Here is a 17,333-nt window from a genome sequence, read left to right as displayed (position 1 = left end):
TCCCTATAAACGGTATTGAACATTTTTGTTACTGGAGATATAACTTGAAAAATACATGCACTTGATATCAATTATTATAACAATACTGACATTTATGGTGATCCGAAGAAGGGGGCGTAGCTCAGATGGTAGAGCGCTCGCTTAGCATGCGAGAGGTACCGGGATCGATACCCTGCGCCTCCACCTTTTTATTATCTATCTACTCTTTCGTGTAAAAGTGAAATCCCTATAAACGGTATTGAACATTTTTGTTACTGGAGATATATATATAACTTGAAAAATACATGCACTTGATATTAATTATTATCACAATACTGACATTTATGGTAATCCGAAAAAGGAGGCGTAGCTCAGATGGTAGAGCGCTCGCTTAGCATGCGAGAGGTACCGGGATCGATACCCGGCGCCTCCACCTTTTTATTATCTATCTACTCTTTCGTGTAAAAGTGAAATCCCTATAAACGGTATTGAATATTTTGTTACTGGAGATATAACTTGAAAAATACATGCACTTGATATTAATTATTATCACAATACTGACATTTATGGTGATCCGAAGAAGGGGGCGTAGCTCAGATGGTAGAGCGCTCGCTTAGCATGCGAAAGGTACCGGGATCGATACCCAGCGCCTCCACCTTTTTATTATCTATCTACTCTTTCGTGTAAAAGTGAAATACCTATAAACGGTATTGAACATTTTTGTTACTGGAGATATAACTTGAAAAATACATGCACTTGATATTAATTATTATCACAATACTGACATTTATGGTGCTCCGAAGAAGGGGGCGTAGCTCAGATGGTAGAGCGCTTGTTTAGCATGCGAGAGGGACCGGGATCGATACCCGGCGCCTCCACCTTTTTATTATCTATCTACTCTTTCGTGTAAAAGTGACATCCCTATAAACGGTATTGAACATTTTTGTTACTGGAGATATAACTTGAAAAATACATGCACTTGATATTAATTATTATAACAATATTGACATTTATGGTGATCCGCAGAAGGGGGCGTAGCTCAGATGGTAGAGCGCTCGCTTAGCATGCGAGAGGTACCGGGATCGATACCCGGCGCCTCCATCTTTTTATTATCTATCTACTCTTTCGTGTAAAAGTGACATCCCTATAAACGGTATTGAACATTTTTGTTACTGGAGCTATAACTTGAAAAATACATGTACTTGATATTAATTATTATAACAATACTGACATTTATGGTGATACGAAGAAGGGGGCGTAGCTCAGATGGTAGAGCGCTCGCTTAGCATGCGAGAGGTACCGGGATCGATACCCGGCGCCTCCATCTTTTTATTATCTATCTACTCTTTCGTGTAAAAGTGACATCCCTATAAACGGTATTGAACATTTTTGTTACTGGAGATATAACTTGAAAAATACATGCACTTGATATTAATTATTATAACAATACTGACAATTATGGTGATCCGAAGAAGGGGGCGTAGCTCAGATGGTAGAGCGCTCGCTTAGCATGCGAGAGATACCGGGATCGATACCCGGCGCCTCCATCTTTTTATTATCTATCTACTCTTTCGTGTAAAAGTGACATCCCTATAAACGGTATTGAACATTTCTGTTACTGGAGATATAACTTAAAAAATACTTGCACTTGATATTAAATATTATAACAATACTGACATTTATGGTGATCCGAAGAAGGGGGCGTAGCTCAGATGGTAGAGCGCTCGCTTAGCATGCGAGAGGTACCGGGATCGATACCCGGCGCCTCCATCTTTTTATTATCTATCTACTCTTTCGTGTAAAAGTGACATCCCTATAAACGGTATTGAACATTTTTGTTACTGGAGATATAACTTAAAAAATACTTGCACTTGATATTAATTATTATAACAATACTGACATTTATGGTGATCCGAATAAGGGGGCGTAGCTCAGATGGTAGAGCGCTCGCTTAGCATGCGAGAGGTACCGGGATCGATACCCGGCGCCTCCATCTTTTTATTATCTATCTACTCTTTCGTGTAAAAGTGACATCCCTATAAACGGTATTGAACATTTTTGTTACTGGAGATATAACTTGAAAAATACATGCACTTGATATTAATTATTATAACAATATTGACATTTATGGTGATCCGAAGAAGGGGGCGTAGCTCAGATGGTAGAGCGCTCGCTTAGCATGCGAGAGGTACCGGGATCGATACCCGGCGCCTCCTTCTTTTTATTATCTATCTACTCTTTCGTGTAAAAGTGAAATCCCTATTACCGGTATTGAACATTTTTGTTACTGGAGATATAACTTGAAAAATACATGCACTTGATATTAATTATTATAACAATACTGACAACTATGGTGATCCGCAGAAGGGGGCGTAGCTCAGATGGTAGAGCGCTCGCTTAGCATGCGAGAGGTACCGGGATCGATACCCGGCGCCTCCATCTTTTTATTATCTATCTACTCTTTCGTGTAAAAGTGACATACCTATAAACGGTATTGAACATTTTTGTTACTGGAGATATAACTTGAAAAATACATGTACTTGATATTAATTATTATAACAATACTGACATTTATGGTGATACGAAGAAGGGGGCGTAGCTCAGATGGTAGAGCGCTCGCTTAGCATGCGAGAGGTACCGGGATCGATACCCGGCGCCTCCATCTTTTTATTATCTATCTACTCTTTCGTGTAAAAGTGACATCCCTATAAACGGTATTGAACATTTCTGTTACTGGAGATATAACTTAAAAAATACATGCACTTGATATTAATTATTATAACAATACTGACATTTATGGTGATCCGAAGAAGGGGGCGTAGCTCAGATGGTAGAGCGCTCGCTTAGCATGCGAGAGGTACCGGGATCGATACCCGGCGCCTCCACCTTTTTATTATCTATCTACTCTTTCGTGTAAAAGGGACATCCCTATAAACGGTATTGAACATTTTTGTTACTGGAGATATAACTTGAAAAATACATGCACTTGATATTAATTATAACAATACTGACAATTATGGTGATCCGAAGAAGGGGGCGTAGCTCAGATGGTAGAGCGCTCGCTTAGCATGCGAGAGGTACCGGGATCGATACCCGGCGCCTCCATCTTTTTATTATCTATCTACTCTTTCGTGTAAAAGTGACATCCCTATAAACGGTATTGAACATTTTTGTTACTGGAGATATAACTTGAAAAATACATGCACTTGATATTAATTATTATAACAATACTGACATTTATGGTGATCCGAAGAAGGGGGCGTAGCTCAGATGGTAGAGCGCTCGCTTAGCATGCGAGAGGTACCGGGATCGATACCCGGCGCCTCCTTCTTTTTATTATCTATCTACTCTTTCGTGTAAGAGTGAAATCCCTATTACCGGTATTGAACATTTTTGTTACTGGAGATATAACTTGAAAAATACATGCACTTGATATTAATTATTATAACAATACTGACATTTATGGTGATCCGAAGAAGGGGGCGTAGCTCAGATGGTAGAGCGCTCGCTTAGCATGCGAGAGGTACCGGGATCGATACCCGGCGCCTCCACCTTTTTATTATCTATCTACTCTTTCGTGTAAAAGTGAAATCCCTATTACCGGTATTGAACATTTTTGTTACTGGAGATATAACTTGAAAAATACATGCACTTGATATTAATTATTATCACAATACTGACATTTATGGTGATCCGAAGAAGGGGGCGTAGCTCAGATGGTAGAGCGCTCGCTTAGCATGCGAGAGGTACCGGGATCGATACCCGGCGCCTCCATCTTTTTATTATCTATCTACTCTTTCGTGTAAAAGTGACATCCCTATAAACGGTATTGAACATTTTTGTTACTGGAGATATAACTTGAAAAATACATGCACTTGATATTAATTATTATAACAATACTGACATTTATGGTGATCCGAAGAAGGGGGCGTAGCTCAGATGGTAGAGCGCTCGCTTAGCATGCGAGAGGTACCGGGATCGATACCCTACGCCTCCACCTTTTTATTATCTATCTACTCTTTCGTGTAAAAGTGAAATCCCTATAAACGGTATTGAACATTTTTGTTACTGGAGATATATATATAACTTGAAAAATACATGCACTTGATATTAATTATTATCACAATACTGACATTTATGGTAATCCGAAAAAGGAGGCGTAGCTCAGATGGTAGAGCGCTCGCTTAGCATGCGAGAGGTACCGGGATCGATACCCGGCGCCTCCACCTTTTTATTATCTATGTACTCTTTCGTGTAAAAGTGAAATCCCTATAAACGGTATTGAATATTTTGTTACTGGAGATATAACTTGAAAAATACATGCACTTGATATTAATTATTATCACAATACTGACATTTATGGTGATCCGAAGAAGGGGGCGTAGCTCAGATGGTAGAGCGCTCGCTTAGCATGCGAAAGGTACCGGGATCGATACCCAGCGCCTCCACCTTTTTATTATCTATCTACTCTTTCGTGTAAAAGTGAAATACCTATAAACGGTATTGAACATTTTTGTTACTGGAGATATAACTTGAAAAATACATGCACTTGATATTAATTATTATCACAATACTGACATTTATGGTGCTCCGAAGAAGGGGGCGTAGCTCAGATGGTAGAGCGCTTGTTTAGCATGCGAGAGGGACCGGGATCGATACCCGGCGCCTCCACCTTTTTATTATCTATCTACTCTTTCGTATAAAAGTGAAATCCCTATAAACGGTATTGAACATTTTTGTTACTGGAGATATAACTTGAAAAATACATGCACTTGATATTAATTATTATCACAATACTGACATTTATGGTGAACCGAAGAAGGGGGCGTAGCTCAGATGGTAGAGCGCTCGCTTAGCATGCGAGAGGTACCGGGATCGATACCCGGCGCCTCCACCTTTTTATTATCTATCTACTCTTTCGTGTAAATGTGAAATCCCTATAAACGGTATTGAACATTTTTGTTACTGGAGATATAACTTGAAAAATACATGCACTTGATATTAATTATTATCACAATACTGACATTTATGGTGCTCCGAAGAAGGGGGCGTAGCTCAGATGGTAGAGCGCTTGCTTAGCATGCGAGAGGGACCGGGATCGATACCCGGCGCCTCCACCTTTTTATTATCTATCTACTCTTTCGTATAAAAGTGAAATCCCTATAAACGGTATTGAACATTTTTGTTACTGGAGATATAACTTGAAAAATACATGCACTTGATATTAATTATTATCACAATACTGACATTTATGGTGAACCGAAGAAGGGGGCGTAGCTCAGATGGTAGAGCGCTCGCTTAGCATGCGAGAGGTACCGGGATCGATACCCGGCGCCTCCACCTTTTTATTATCTATCTACTCTTTCGTGTAAATGTGAAATCCCTATAAACGGTATTGAACATTTTTGTTACTGGAGATATAACTTGAAATATACATGCACTTGATATTAATTATTATCACAATACTGACATTTATGGTGCTCCGAAGAAGGGGGCGTAGCTCAGATGGTAGAGCGCTTGCTTAGCATGCGAGAGGGACCGGAATCGATACCCGGCGCCTCCACCTTTTTATTATCTATCTACTCTTTCGTATAAAAGTGAAATCCCTATAAACGGTATTGAACATTTTTGTTACTGGAGATATAACTTGAAAAATACATGCACTTGATATTAATTATTATCACAATACTGACATTTATGGTGAACCGAAGAAGGGGGCGTAGCTCAGATGGTAGAGCGCTCGCTTAGCATGCGAGAGGTACCGGGATCGATACCCGGCGCCTCCACCTTTTTATTATCTATCTACTCTTTCGTGTAAATGTGAAATCCCTATAAACGGTATTGAACATTTTTGTTACTGGAGATATAACTTGAAAAATACATGCACTTGATATTAATTATTATCACAATACTGACATTTATGGTGAACCGAAGAAGGGGGCGTAGCTCAGATGGTAGAGCGCTTGCTTAGCATGCGAGAGGGACCGGGATCGATACCCGGCGCCTCTACCTTTTTATTATCTATCTACTCTTTCGTATAAAAGTGAAATCCCTATAAACGGTATTGAACATTTTTGTTACTGGAGATATAACTTGAAAAATACATGCACTTGATATTAATTATTATCACAATACTGACATTTATGGTGATCCGAAGAAGGGGGCGTAGCTCAGATGGTAGAGCGCTCGCTTAGCATGCGAGAGGTACCGGGATCGATACCCGGCGCCTCCACCTTTTTATTATCTATCTACTCTTTCGTGTAAAAGTGAAATCCCTATAAACGGTACTGATCATTTTTGTTACTGGAGATATATATATAACTTGAAAAATACATGCACTTGATATTAATTATTATCACAATACTGACATTTATGGTGTTCCGAAGAAGGGGGCGTAGCTCAGATGGTAGAGCGCTCGCTTAGCATGCGAGAGGTACCGGGATCGATACCCGGCGCCTCCATCTTTTTATTATCGATCTACTCTTTCGTGTAAATGTGAAATCCCTATAAACGGTATTGAACATTTTTGTTACTGGAGATATAACTTGAAAAATACATGCACTTGATATTAATTATTATCACAATACTGACATTTATGGTGATCCGAAGAAGGGGGCGCAGCTCAGATGGTAGAGCGCTCGCTTAGCATGCGAGAGGTACCGGGATCGATACCCGGCACCTCCACATTTTTTATTATCTGCTTATACTCTTTCGTGTAAAAGTGAAATCCCTATAAACGGTATTGAACATTTTTGTTACTGGAGATATAATTTGAAAAATACATGCACTTGATATTAATTATTATCACAATACTGACATTTATGGTCATCCGAAGAAGGGGGCGTAGCTCAGATGGTAGAGCGCTCGCTTAGCATGCGAGAGGTACCGGGATCGATACCCGGCGCCTCCACACTTTTTATTATCTGCTTATACTCTTTCGTGTAAAAGTGAAATCCCTATAAACGGTATTGAACATTTTTGTTACTGGAGATATATAACTTGAAAAATACATGCACTTGATATTAATTATGATCTCAATACTGACATTTATGGTGATCTGAAGAAGGGGGCGTAGCTCAGATGGTAGAGCGCTCGCTTAGCATGCGAGAGGTACCGGGATCGATACCCGGCGCCTCCACCTTTTTATTATCTATCTACTCTTTCGTGTAAAAGTGAAATCCCTATTACCGGTATTGAACATTTTTGTTACTGGAGATATAACTTGAAAAATACATGCACTTGATATTAATTATTATCACAATACTGACATTTATGGTGATCCGAAGAAGGGGGCGTAGCTCAGATGGTAGAGCGCTCGCTTAGCATGCGAGAGGTACCGGGATCGATACCCGGCGCCTCGACCTTTTTATTATCTATCTACTCTTTCTTGTAAAAGTGAAATCCCTATAAACGGTATTGAACATTTTTGTTACTGGAGATATAACTTGAAAAATACATGCACTTGATATTAATTATTATCACAATACTGACATTTATGGTGATCCGAAGAAGGGGGCGTAGCTCAGATGGTAGAGCGCTCGCTTAGCATGCGAGAGGTACCGGGATCGATACCTGGCGCCTCCACCTTTTTATTATCTATCTACTCTTTCGTGTAAAAGTGAAATCCCTATTACCGGTATTGAACATTTTTGTTACTGGAGATATAACTTGAAAAATACATGCACTTGATATTAATTATTATCACAATACTGACATTTATGGTGATCCGAAGAAGGGGGCGTAGCTCAGATGGTAGAGCGCTCGCTTAGCATGCGAGAGGTACCGGGATCGATACCCGGCGCCTCGACCTTTTTATTATCTATCTACTCTTTCTTGTAAAAGTGAAATCCCTATAAACGGTATTGAACATTTTTGTTACTGGAGATATAACTTGAAAAATACATGCACTTGATATTAATTATTATCACAATACTGACATTTATGGTGATCCGAAGAAGGGGGCGTAGCTCAGATGGTAGAGCGCTCGCTTAACATGCGAGAGGTACCAGGATCGATACCCGGCGCCTCCACCTTTTTATTATCTATCTCCTCTTTCGTGTAAAAGTGAAATCCCTATAAACGGTATTAAACATTTTTGTTACTGGAGATATATATATAACTTGAAAAATACATGCACTTGATATAAATTATGATCTCAATACTGACATTTATGGTGATCTGAAGAAGGGGGCGTAGCTCAGATGGTAGAGCGCTCGCTTAGCATGCGAGAGGTACCGGGATCGATACCCGGCTCCTCCACCTTTTTATTATCTATCTACTCTTTCGTGTAAAAGTGAAATCCCTATTACCGGTATTGAACATTTTTGTTACTGGAGATATAACTTGAAAAATACATGCACTTGATATTAATTATTATCACAATACTGACATTTATGGTGAACCGAAGAAGGGGGCGTAGCTCAGATGGTAGAGCGCTCGCTTAGCATGCGAGAGGTACCGGGATCGATACCCGGCGCCTCCACCTTTTTATTATCTATCTACTCTTTCGTGTAAATGTGAAATCCCTATAAACGGTATTGAACATTTTTGTTACTGGAGATATAACTTGAAAAATACATGCACTTGATATTAATTATTATCACAATACTGACATTTATGGTGCTCCGAAGAAGGGGGCGTAGCTCAGATGGTAGAGCGCTTGCTTAGCATGCGAGAGGGACCGGGATCGATACCCGGCGCCTCCACCTTTTTATTATCTATCTACTCTTTCGTATAAAAGTGAAATCCCTATAAACGGTATTGAACATTTTTGTTACTGGAGATATAACTTGAAAAATACATGCACTTGATATTAATTATTATCACAATACTGACATTTATGGTGAACCGAAGAAGGGGGCGTAGCTCAGATGGTAGAGCGCTCGCTTAGCATGCGAGAGGTACCGGGATCGATACCCGGCGCCTCCACCTTTTTATTATCTATCTACTCTTTCGTGTAAATGTGAAATCCCTATAAACGGTATTGAACATTTTTGTTACTGGAGATATAACTTGAAAAATACATGCACTTGATATTAATTATTATCACAATACTGACATTTATGGTGCTCCGAAGAAAGGGGCGTAGCTCAGATGGTAGAGCGCTTGCTTAGCATGCGAGAGGGACCGGAATCGATACCCGGCGCCTCCACCTTTTTATTATCTATCTACTCTTTCGTATAAAAGTGAAATCCCTATAAACGGTATTGAACATTTTTGTTACTGGAGATATAACTTGAAAAATACATGCACTTGATATTAATTATTATCACAATACTGACATTTATGGTGAACCGAAGAAGGGGGCGTAGCTCAGATGGTAGAGCGCTCGCTTAGCATGCGAGATGTACCGGGATCGATACCCGGCGCTTCCACCTTTTTATTATCTATCTACTCTTTCGTGTAAATGTGAAATCCCTATAAACGGTATTGAACATTTTTGTTACTGGAGATATAACTTGAAAAATACATGCACTTGATATTAATTATTATCACAATACTGACATTTATGGTGAACCGAAGAAGGGGGCGTAGCTCAGATGGTAGAGCGCTTGCTTAGCATGCGAGAGGGACCGGGATCGATACCCGGCGCCTCTACCTTTTTATTATCTATCTACTCTTTCGTATAAAAGTGAAATCCCTATAAACGGTATTGAACATTTTTGTTACTGGAGATATAACTTGAAAAATACATGCACTTGATATTAATTATTATCACAATACTGACATTTATGGTGATCCGAAGAAGGGGGCGTAGCTCAGATGGTAGAGCGCTCGCTTAGCATGCGAGAGGTACCGGGATCGATACCCGGCGCCTCCACCTTTTTATTATCTATCTACTCTTTCGTGTAAAAGTGAAATCCCTATAAACGGTACTGATCATTTTTGTTACTGGAGATATATATATAACTTGAAAAATACATGCACTTGATATTAATTATTATCACAATACTGACATTTATGGTGTTCCGAAGAAGGGGGCGTAGCTCAGATGGTAGAGCGCTCGCTTAGCATGCGAGAGGTACCGGGATCGATACCCGGCGCCTCCATCTTTTTATTATCGATCTACTCTTTCGTGTAAATGTGAAATCCCTATAAACGGTATTGAACATTTTTGTTACTGGAGATATAACTTGAAAAATACATGCACTTGATATTAATTATTATCACAATACTGACATTTATGGTGATCCGAAGAAGGGGGCGTAGCTCAGATGGTAGAGCGCTCGCTTAACATGCGAGAGGTACCAGGATCGATACCCGGCGCCTCCACCTTTTTATTATCTATCTCCTCTTTCGTGTAAAAGTGAAATCCCTATAAACGGTATTAAACATTTTTGTTACTGGAGATATATATATAACTTGAAAAATACATGCACTTGATATAAATTATGATCTCAATACTGACATTTATGGTGATCTGAAGAAGGGGGCGTAGCTCAGATGGTAGAGCGCTCGCTTAGCATGCGAGAGGTACCGGGATCGATACCCGGCTCCTCCACCTTTTTATTATCTATCTACTCTTTCGTGTAAAAGTGAAATCCCTATTACCGGTATTGAACATTTTTGTTACTGGAGATATAACTTGAAAAATACATGCACTTGATATTAATTATTATCACAATACTGACATTTATGGTGAACCGAAGAAGGGGGCGTAGCTCAGATGGTAGAGCGCTCGCTTAGCATGCGAGAGGTACCGGGATCGATACCCGGCGCCTCCACCTTTTTATTATCTATCTACTCTTTCGTGTAAATGTGAAATCCCTATAAACGGTATTGAACATTTTTGTTACTGGAGATATAACTTGAAAAATACATGCACTTGATATTAATTATTATCACAATACTGACATTTATGGTGCTCCGAAGAAGGGGGCGTAGCTCAGATGGTAGAGCGCTTGCTTAGCATGCGAGAGGGACCGGGATCGATACCCGGCGCCTCCACCTTTTTATTATCTATCTACTCTTTCGTATAAAAGTGAAATCCCTATAAACGGTATTGAACATTTTTGTTACTGGAGATATAACTTGAAAAATACATGCACTTGATATTAATTATTATCACAATACTGACATTTATGGTGAACCGAAGAAGGGGGCGTAGCTCAGATGGTAGAGCGCTCGCTTAGCATGCGAGAGGTACCGGGATCGATACCCGGCGCCTCCACCTTTTTATTATCTATCTACTCTTTCGTGTAAATGTGAAATCCCTATAAACGGTATTGAACATTTTTGTTACTGGAGATATAACTTGAAAAATACATGCACTTGATATTAATTATTATCACAATACTGACATTTATGGTGCTCCGAAGAAAGGGGCGTAGCTCAGATGGTAGAGCGCTTGCTTAGCATGCGAGAGGGACCGGAATCGATACCCGGCGCCTCCACCTTTTTATTATCTATCTACTCTTTCGTATAAAAGTGAAATCCCTATAAACGGTATTGAACATTTTTGTTACTGGAGATATAACTTGAAAAATACATGCACTTGATATTAATTATTATCACAATACTGACATTTATGGTGAACCGAAGAAGGGGGCGTAGCTCAGATGGTAGAGCGCTCGCTTAGCATGCGAGATGTACCGGGATCGATACCCGGCGCTTCCACCTTTTTATTATCTATCTACTCTTTCGTGTAAATGTGAAATCCCTATAAACGGTATTGAACATTTTTGTTACTGGAGATATAACTTGAAAAATACATGCACTTGATATTAATTATTATCACAATACTGACATTTATGGTGAACCGAAGAAGGGGGCGTAGCTCAGATGGTAGAGCGCTTGCTTAGCATGCGAGAGGGACCGGGATCGATACCCGGCGCCTCTACCTTTTTATTATCTATCTACTCTTTCGTATAAAAGTGAAATCCCTATAAACGGTATTGAACATTTTTGTTACTGGAGATATAACTTGAAAAATACATGCACTTGATATTAATTATTATCACAATACTGACATTTATGGTGATCCGAAGAAGGGGGCGTAGCTCAGATGGTAGAGCGCTCGCTTAGCATGCGAGAGGTACCGGGATCGATACCCGGCGCCTCCACCTTTTTATTATCTATCTACTCTTTCGTGTAAAAGTGAAATCCCTATAAACGGTACTGATCATTTTTGTTACTGGAGATATATATATAACTTGAAAAATACATGCACTTGATATTAATTATTATCACAATACTGACATTTATGGTGTTCCGAAGAAGGGGGCGTAGCTCAGATGGTAGAGCGCTCGCTTAGCATGCGAGAGGTACCGGGATCGATACCCGGCGCCTCCATCTTTTTATTATCGATCTACTCTTTCGTGTAAATGTGAAATCCCTATAAACGGTATTGAACATTTTTGTTACTGGAGATATAACTTGAAAAATACATGCACTTGATATTAATTATTATCACAATACTGACATTTATGGTGATCCGAAGAAGGGGGCGCAGCTCAGATGGTAGAGCGCTCGCTTAGCATGCGAGAGGTACCGGGATCGATACCCGGCACCTCCACATTTTTTATTATCTGCTTATACTCTTTCGTGTAAAAGTGAAATCCCTATAAACGGTATTGAACATTTTTGTTACTGGAGATATAATTTGAAAAATACATGCACTTGATATTAATTATTATCACAATACTGACATTTATGGTGATCCGAAGAAGGGGGCGTAGCTCAGATGGTAGAGCGCTCGCTTAGCATGCGAGAGGTACCGGGATCGATACCCGGCGCCTCCACACTTTTTATTATCTGCTTATACTCTTTCGTGTAAAAGTGAAATCCCTATAAACGGTATTGAACATTTTTGTTACTGGAGATATATAACTTGAAAAATACATGCACTTGATATTAATTATGATCTCAATACTGACATTTATGGTGATCCGAAGAAGGGGGCGTAGCTCAGATGGTAGAGCGCTCGCTTAGCATGCGAGAGGTACAGGGATCGATTCCCGGCGCCTCCTCTACTTTTTAGAACTGAAGACAATATAAAATTAGGATTTTTACGCACTTTATGAAAACTTCTGAACGGACTGACGGAAAATCTATCTTATAGTTGCAAGTCTCAAGTCTTTTGCTAAAATATAAACTATTTTCTATATTTTTAAAAATCATATTTTTTTTTTTTTTTCATTTATCGCACTCATATACTAAACAATTCCACCAGGAGTTTCGCCTTCTGTTTATTGTGCTCGTGGTATTTCCGGTTTGGATTGTTCAAAAGTAATGAGTCAAAAAGAATTAAAACTATTTATTTCTTATACCCAGAATCATATTTATTTAAACCTTTTTTACACCAAATGGCAGTAGCATACTATTTGCAATGTGCTTAGAGATAGTTTATTTTAAACTGGGTGTCAGCTCCTATCAAACAGGTAAATAAAAAAATTACCAAAAAATTATAAATAATTACATATCTTGTAATATACTGTGCATGTACCTAATACTATTATGAAATAAGAAAATAGACTCTTTTATGATCGTTTACCTCAAAACTATGCGAGCATTAAGGATCCCGGATCTACTGATCGTAGATCCGACCCATGGCGCAAGATATGCAGTGCATAATAATGATTGGAAGATCAAGGGCGAGGGACGATTAGTTTACACCTTTCACAAAATTGATGATTGGATTGGATTTTTTGAGGATGACTATATTATAAAATTGTTATCGTAGATGAGCCTTGATGGCTCTGGGGATATTGCGTTCGCTTTCCAATCAAGTGAACAGGATTCGAATCCCAGCGATGGCTGGTCGATACAAATTCCGCATCCGGCATGTACGGACCACAGTGCTGACCGCAAAATATCCTCAGTTGTAAACGGATCGTGGGTTAGAGTCGCCTTGCCGTTAGGCTAACAGTGAGAGGTTTTCGTGATCTTCATTTCCATGTAGCGCTAATTTGCGTTAGTTCCGTCAAAAAGTTCTCCATGAAGGCAAACTTCACCCAATATTTAATCCAGGAGTTCCCTTGCTTTTTTGGATTGGTTTCAGAATTGCATGGCTACGGAGTTGAACATTAGTAGACGCGAACACAGAAAATTTATTCGGCTGTTCAGCGACATTTATTAAAAAAAATTAAAGAATGAAATTTGTCCATGATTTTATCCTCACTGATCCTGAGCGGAGTTTATGCAAGTTCAGAATCATTCAGTTGTATGCATTAGCTGGAGTTTTGGTGGAAGTGGAAATCGAAAAGACCTATTAAGAATGTTAAGAATGGTCATCGAAGAAGTATATATTTTTGATTTTTTTATTTCAAACTAATGCAAATTTTTATAGATGCATATCCTTTTGCTTTTTCAGCAGGCAAATTACTTAATAAATTCATAATGCTAGAAATATTAAATAAATAATTAGTTATTGATTAGATACAAACATAATTGCTGGTATCAAAAATCATTTTTAGTTAAAAAGAATCTTAACTTTGCAGCGGTGGAGTCTAGAAACCATCGTACTGCTTTTCCGTGGTTCCTTGCATGGAACCTTTGAAAAAAACTACTTATACCAACCTGGCCACTAAATAATTATTATTGGTTTTAGAAAGTTCAAATAACTTACATATTTAAAAAATCTTCTTCTTTTTTCTTTTTTCTTTTTTTTAAATTGCCAGTTTAGCTAGATTTGGCAATTCTTAAATATAAACGTAATAAAAAAAATTAGATCAAAAATGGTTATCATTTTCACAGAACTGCGACTTTCGCGCCATTCCCCCATGCTAACGTTTTGCACCATTTTCAGAACTAGCATAGAGGGTGCTGACTAGCTATAAGTTTTAACTTCACCTAATACTCATGAATAACTTTTGCACAAAACGCGACAATGACAAAAGCTGGATATTACTAGTGAAAAAAACCTTATTTCATGTGAAATGGACCTTAGAGACAATGAAATGCGATTAAAAATTAAAAAGACTAAATGAAAGAAAATATCTACACAAAAAAGGATGTTTTTATCCTAACTTTACACATAAAATAAAGCATTTTTTTTTTCTCTCTATTTAAGAGAGAAAGTAAGAATACATTATTTAAGTGAATTTCTTCACTACGTAATTACCTTACCTTTCCTCAGTTTCGTTTTCAACTTGTCAGACGACTGCCCTTGTGTGGCCTATTTAATTAATGGTCACACCTGTTGTTACTTTGATTGCATTTATGTATACTTTCCACACTCGGTGTAGGGGGCGTAGCTCAGATGGTAGAGCGCTCGCTTAGCATGCGAGAGGTACCGGGATCGATACCCGGCGCCTCCACTTTCTTTTTAGAATTAAAAACGATATTAAATTAAGATTTTTACACACTTAATGAGTACTTGTGAACAACCCGACAGAAAATCTGTCTCATCAGACAGAAAATCTGTCTTTCCAGCATAAATTTTTTTCAATCTTTTTTTTAAAAATCATATCTTTTTTTCACATTTATCGTTCTTGTGGACAAAATTATTATACTATTGTACTAACAATTGTTATACTTTGGCTATTATTATTATTCGTAAATGCTCAACTTCGAGCGCAGGTTGTCGGGTTACCAAAGCAGGGGAGCTATAACCTCTGCGGGGGCTCAAAATTGCTAGGGCATGTCTTCGTATCATCCTCAGGGGTGTTTCCCAGACCGCGGCCAATAGCCCATTGTGTAGCTCCAGTGTGACGTAAATGTAGTACCTTCCAACTAACTGAAATATTGCAGTACAAATTAGTATTTCTACTCAACCATGTCATCATTCATTCATTAATAACACTTTGATTGAAATTAGTTTCATTTTTGCATTCGACAAACAGTTGTTATAAACGACTACTTAATAAGTTATTAAATTTATCTACACTAACCTCATCATCGCTGTAACCTGTCTACATAACCTCCCTCACCGTGCAGAGTAGACAACAGCAACCTATTTTTGAAAAATTATTATTGAAAAACTAAGAAAATTGGTAGTTCCATATATAAACCAAAATGCAGGCAAATGCCCAAATTATTGTTAGAAAAGAGTACTTCATGAGTTAAAAATAATAATATGTTTTTCGATAAATTTGTAAAAAATGTCCAGCCTAGATCTATCACCCTATCTCCGTTACATTTATTTTTCCAATAATTTTCAAAATTCTTATACATAATCAATGCGTGGAAAGCAATATTAGTTTTATAAATTAATCGGCATTCTACTTTGATGTGATCGATAAAATTAAAAAAAATCTAAATTGTTTAGAGAGTTAAGGAGATAATCAAAAAAAAAAAAAACCAAGGCAAACAGTAAAAATAAATAATAATAAAAAAAAACACCAACATAGATAATTATAAAAGAGTAAACAAATCAACGATTTCCATGCTTTTTTAAATAATATGAAAAAATACCAAGTTTCATTTTTCTTCAAACATTGTTTCGATTTCCTTAGTAATTCCAATTTTATTAAAGATAATAAAGTTTTGAAAAAAAATTAGCTCGAAACATTAAATTCGAGGAAATTTCTTTCTTTTTCTCATTTTTTAGGCTCACCTTTGTTAAGGGAACGTGTTTAGGAGGAGAAAAATACATTTCATTAAAACAGAATTATTTAAATCAAGTAATTGTTTTGCTTTTGTAAACAACTAATTTTAAAGACTTGGTGGTTATATTGGTAGACAACGTTATCAATATTTTAATTTTTTTTCCTTCTTGAAAAATTATATATATATGTAACCCACAGTTCAGTTTAATATGATACAAATTTATTTTTATATAATATATATAAGTAATGCTTTCACGTTATTAATTGTGATTATAGTTAAGGGAAGAAAAAAAAAATTTTTTGAATACTGCTAAGTCATTGAAAATACAATACAGAGATTAAGATAAGAAATTGAAAATATATACATAAAAGGAAAAAGCAATAACAAAGCAAAATAAAATCAAAATCTGTAAACAATCTTCATCAATCATAGTTCAAGCTTGAAAAACTTCACTTTGATGCTTTGCATCAGTTTGTTGCAAAAAGTTTCCCAAAACAGTCCTTTTTCTTTTCATTTATTTTCTAAAAAAAAAAAAAAAAAAAAAAAAAAATTATATGCATAACTGCGAGGTCTACCAAACGTTTATTTCATAGACAGTCAACAATTTCAAAAACGCCTTTTTTAAGATGATATTTATTTAAATTAAAGTAAACTATTAAAAAGGAATAACATATATGTAAAATAAAATAAAAAAAAGAATCTCTAAACAATCTTTATCACTTCAAATTCAAGCTTGGAAACCTTCACGTTGATGCTTTGCATCAGTTTGTTTCAAAAAGTTTCCCAAAAAGTCCTTTTTCTTTTCACTTATTTTTTTTTAAAAAAATGCATAACTGCGAGGTCTACCAAGTGTTTATTTCACAGAC

General features: G+C 37.6%; 31 non-coding genes across 31 annotated transcripts; all 31 read left to right on the top strand.

The window, feature by feature from the left end:
• The first annotated feature begins 339 nt into the window (after positions 1–339).
• Positions 340–412, top strand: TRNAA-AGC (transfer RNA alanine (anticodon AGC)). The gene has a single exon. It is a non-coding gene; the product is annotated as a tRNA-Ala (tRNA).
• A 595-nt stretch (positions 413–1,007) lies between these two features.
• On the top strand, positions 1,008–1,080 carry TRNAA-AGC (transfer RNA alanine (anticodon AGC)). Its single transcript has one exon. It is a non-coding gene; the product is annotated as a tRNA-Ala (tRNA).
• Positions 1,081–1,230: 150 nt separating this feature from the next.
• On the top strand, positions 1,231–1,303 carry TRNAA-AGC (transfer RNA alanine (anticodon AGC)). Its single transcript has one exon. It is a non-coding gene; the product is annotated as a tRNA-Ala (tRNA).
• Positions 1,304–1,676: 373 nt separating this feature from the next.
• Positions 1,677–1,749, top strand: TRNAA-AGC (transfer RNA alanine (anticodon AGC)). The gene has a single exon. It is a non-coding gene; the product is annotated as a tRNA-Ala (tRNA).
• Positions 1,750–1,899: 150 nt separating this feature from the next.
• Positions 1,900–1,972, top strand: TRNAA-AGC (transfer RNA alanine (anticodon AGC)). Its single transcript has one exon. It is a non-coding gene; the product is annotated as a tRNA-Ala (tRNA).
• Positions 1,973–2,122: 150 nt separating this feature from the next.
• On the top strand, positions 2,123–2,195 carry TRNAA-AGC (transfer RNA alanine (anticodon AGC)). The gene has a single exon. It is a non-coding gene; the product is annotated as a tRNA-Ala (tRNA).
• A 150-nt stretch (positions 2,196–2,345) lies between these two features.
• TRNAA-AGC (transfer RNA alanine (anticodon AGC)) lies at positions 2,346–2,418 on the top strand. Its single transcript has one exon. It is a non-coding gene; the product is annotated as a tRNA-Ala (tRNA).
• A 150-nt stretch (positions 2,419–2,568) lies between these two features.
• Positions 2,569–2,641, top strand: TRNAA-AGC (transfer RNA alanine (anticodon AGC)). The gene has a single exon. It is a non-coding gene; the product is annotated as a tRNA-Ala (tRNA).
• Positions 2,642–2,791: 150 nt separating this feature from the next.
• On the top strand, positions 2,792–2,864 carry TRNAA-AGC (transfer RNA alanine (anticodon AGC)). Its single transcript has one exon. It is a non-coding gene; the product is annotated as a tRNA-Ala (tRNA).
• A 147-nt stretch (positions 2,865–3,011) lies between these two features.
• Positions 3,012–3,084, top strand: TRNAA-AGC (transfer RNA alanine (anticodon AGC)). The gene has a single exon. It is a non-coding gene; the product is annotated as a tRNA-Ala (tRNA).
• A 150-nt stretch (positions 3,085–3,234) lies between these two features.
• On the top strand, positions 3,235–3,307 carry TRNAA-AGC (transfer RNA alanine (anticodon AGC)). The gene has a single exon. It is a non-coding gene; the product is annotated as a tRNA-Ala (tRNA).
• A 150-nt stretch (positions 3,308–3,457) lies between these two features.
• TRNAA-AGC (transfer RNA alanine (anticodon AGC)) lies at positions 3,458–3,530 on the top strand. The gene has a single exon. It is a non-coding gene; the product is annotated as a tRNA-Ala (tRNA).
• Positions 3,531–3,680: 150 nt separating this feature from the next.
• TRNAA-AGC (transfer RNA alanine (anticodon AGC)) lies at positions 3,681–3,753 on the top strand. The gene has a single exon. It is a non-coding gene; the product is annotated as a tRNA-Ala (tRNA).
• Positions 3,754–4,132: 379 nt separating this feature from the next.
• On the top strand, positions 4,133–4,205 carry TRNAA-AGC (transfer RNA alanine (anticodon AGC)). The gene has a single exon. It is a non-coding gene; the product is annotated as a tRNA-Ala (tRNA).
• A 595-nt stretch (positions 4,206–4,800) lies between these two features.
• TRNAA-AGC (transfer RNA alanine (anticodon AGC)) lies at positions 4,801–4,873 on the top strand. The gene has a single exon. It is a non-coding gene; the product is annotated as a tRNA-Ala (tRNA).
• A 373-nt stretch (positions 4,874–5,246) lies between these two features.
• TRNAA-AGC (transfer RNA alanine (anticodon AGC)) lies at positions 5,247–5,319 on the top strand. Its single transcript has one exon. It is a non-coding gene; the product is annotated as a tRNA-Ala (tRNA).
• Positions 5,320–5,692: 373 nt separating this feature from the next.
• Positions 5,693–5,765, top strand: TRNAA-AGC (transfer RNA alanine (anticodon AGC)). The gene has a single exon. It is a non-coding gene; the product is annotated as a tRNA-Ala (tRNA).
• A 373-nt stretch (positions 5,766–6,138) lies between these two features.
• On the top strand, positions 6,139–6,211 carry TRNAA-AGC (transfer RNA alanine (anticodon AGC)). The gene has a single exon. It is a non-coding gene; the product is annotated as a tRNA-Ala (tRNA).
• Positions 6,212–6,367: 156 nt separating this feature from the next.
• Positions 6,368–6,440, top strand: TRNAA-AGC (transfer RNA alanine (anticodon AGC)). Its single transcript has one exon. It is a non-coding gene; the product is annotated as a tRNA-Ala (tRNA).
• A 376-nt stretch (positions 6,441–6,816) lies between these two features.
• On the top strand, positions 6,817–6,889 carry TRNAA-AGC (transfer RNA alanine (anticodon AGC)). Its single transcript has one exon. It is a non-coding gene; the product is annotated as a tRNA-Ala (tRNA).
• A 155-nt stretch (positions 6,890–7,044) lies between these two features.
• Positions 7,045–7,117, top strand: TRNAA-AGC (transfer RNA alanine (anticodon AGC)). The gene has a single exon. It is a non-coding gene; the product is annotated as a tRNA-Ala (tRNA).
• Positions 7,118–8,388: 1,271 nt separating this feature from the next.
• TRNAA-AGC (transfer RNA alanine (anticodon AGC)) lies at positions 8,389–8,461 on the top strand. Its single transcript has one exon. It is a non-coding gene; the product is annotated as a tRNA-Ala (tRNA).
• A 373-nt stretch (positions 8,462–8,834) lies between these two features.
• On the top strand, positions 8,835–8,907 carry TRNAA-AGC (transfer RNA alanine (anticodon AGC)). Its single transcript has one exon. It is a non-coding gene; the product is annotated as a tRNA-Ala (tRNA).
• Positions 8,908–9,726: 819 nt separating this feature from the next.
• Positions 9,727–9,799, top strand: TRNAA-AGC (transfer RNA alanine (anticodon AGC)). The gene has a single exon. It is a non-coding gene; the product is annotated as a tRNA-Ala (tRNA).
• Positions 9,800–9,955: 156 nt separating this feature from the next.
• On the top strand, positions 9,956–10,028 carry TRNAA-AGC (transfer RNA alanine (anticodon AGC)). The gene has a single exon. It is a non-coding gene; the product is annotated as a tRNA-Ala (tRNA).
• Positions 10,029–10,630: 602 nt separating this feature from the next.
• TRNAA-AGC (transfer RNA alanine (anticodon AGC)) lies at positions 10,631–10,703 on the top strand. Its single transcript has one exon. It is a non-coding gene; the product is annotated as a tRNA-Ala (tRNA).
• A 373-nt stretch (positions 10,704–11,076) lies between these two features.
• Positions 11,077–11,149, top strand: TRNAA-AGC (transfer RNA alanine (anticodon AGC)). The gene has a single exon. It is a non-coding gene; the product is annotated as a tRNA-Ala (tRNA).
• An 819-nt stretch (positions 11,150–11,968) lies between these two features.
• Positions 11,969–12,041, top strand: TRNAA-AGC (transfer RNA alanine (anticodon AGC)). The gene has a single exon. It is a non-coding gene; the product is annotated as a tRNA-Ala (tRNA).
• Positions 12,042–12,197: 156 nt separating this feature from the next.
• TRNAA-AGC (transfer RNA alanine (anticodon AGC)) lies at positions 12,198–12,270 on the top strand. Its single transcript has one exon. It is a non-coding gene; the product is annotated as a tRNA-Ala (tRNA).
• Positions 12,271–12,646: 376 nt separating this feature from the next.
• TRNAA-AGC (transfer RNA alanine (anticodon AGC)) lies at positions 12,647–12,719 on the top strand. The gene has a single exon. It is a non-coding gene; the product is annotated as a tRNA-Ala (tRNA).
• Positions 12,720–15,163: 2,444 nt separating this feature from the next.
• Positions 15,164–15,236, top strand: TRNAA-AGC (transfer RNA alanine (anticodon AGC)). The gene has a single exon. It is a non-coding gene; the product is annotated as a tRNA-Ala (tRNA).
• Positions 15,237–17,333: the final 2,097 nt, after the last annotated feature.

The sequence above is a fragment of the Parasteatoda tepidariorum genome, chromosome 4 (genome assembly GCF_982258835.1).
Source record: "Parasteatoda tepidariorum strain Cologne lab strain chromosome 4, Ptep-v5.0, whole genome shotgun sequence".
Taxonomy (NCBI): Eukaryota; Metazoa; Arthropoda; class Arachnida; order Araneae; family Theridiidae; genus Parasteatoda; species Parasteatoda tepidariorum.
Note: the sequence above shows the minus strand (reverse complement) of the source record. Positions and strands in the feature narration are given on the sequence as shown.